We start from the raw sequence: 1,487 nt of genomic DNA on the forward strand, positions 1-1,487 counted from the left end.
CCTCTGACTTTAGAGATATCAGAATAAAAAAAAATTAATATTGAATCATCTCGGAAAAAAAATATTATGCTAAGGAGAAATTCTCCATAATCAGAGAGAAATCTCACAAAAAAAAGAAATAATCAACTTAGATTCTGGTAGTTTTCATTTATATATTTAGTCAACGTCACGCCGAAATGCTGCATCTACACCTATTAGGTAATTGCCAAAAACTGTTTGCTAAGCTGTTCTCCAAGTGATTATCAGCAGGGAAAGCCATGTTCAATTGCCAAAAGGGAGGAGGTTCAATTGCCAAAGGGTTAGGAGGGAGGTGCTATAATTCATTTTTTCCTAGGTGCCAACAACCCTAGGAACGCCTCTGACTTTATAGATATCAGAATAAAAAAAAAATTAATATTGAATCATCTCAGAAAAAATATTATGCTATGGAGAAATTCTCCATAATCAGAGAGAAATCTCACAAAACAAGAAATAATCAACTTAGTTTCTGGTAGTTTTCATTTATATATTTAGTCAACGTCACGCCGAAAGGCTGCATCTACACCTATTAGGTAATTGCCAAAAACTATTTGCTAAGCTGTTCTCCAAGTGATTATCAGCAGGGAAAGCCATGTTCAATTGCCAAAAAGCTCAATTGATAATTCCCAAAAGCTGATAGGTAAGCTGTTCTCCGAGGGAGGATCAGCAGGAAAAGCCAAGTTCAATTGCCAAAAGTGATAATTGCCAAAGATCTCAATTGATAATTCCCTAAAAGCGATTGGTAAGCTGTTCTGAAATGGAGGATCGGCAGGACAATGTAGATCAGGTGAATCAAATAGCGACTGATTATACAATTGCCCTGATGGTCCTCAAGAATAGCTTAGGAGACGGTTTTTGGCATTTATCTAAATCTAATTCAACTACTACTAACAGTTCACTGCAGCACCAAGCTGCCTGAGGCCAACACAGCTGCTCATACTGCTCCTCCATCCCAATTTATTCAAAGCCTCCCTCTTTACATCCTCCCAGGAAGTTCCCATTTCTCTTCCATATTTCCTTACAGCTTCCTCCCACCCAATTCGGAGGCATTTATTTAAAAAGCATGAAAATGTTTGATGCAACCTATTATTATTTAAGAATGAACGACGCTTCTTGACTACTAAGGTCCGTGCGTCGGCCCTGCAGTGCATTCCTGCAGCGTGATTCGATCTCTGGGTCCCGTATTACCAAGCTAAGATCAAATCCACTGCGCCACCACAGGACTGATTTTGATACAACCTTTAGGAACGAAGCGATAATTTGAAATTATTGCGGCTATTTTTTCATCTTGCCAAACGCTGTCTAGAAAAAATATTTGATGAAAAGGTTTCTGTTCAAGTACAAAGTTTTAGGAGGGGTGAAGGTCACAAGTGGAGACGAAGAAAAAGAAGACAAGAAGCAGCAAAATGGAAGGAGAGGATGGAAGGAGGAACTGCACGATTGAACATAAAAGTCCATAAGAGTGAAAG

Source organism: Artemia franciscana, chromosome 6 (assembly GCF_032884065.1).
Source record: "Artemia franciscana chromosome 6, ASM3288406v1, whole genome shotgun sequence".
NCBI lineage: Eukaryota > Metazoa > Arthropoda > Branchiopoda > Anostraca > Artemiidae > Artemia > Artemia franciscana.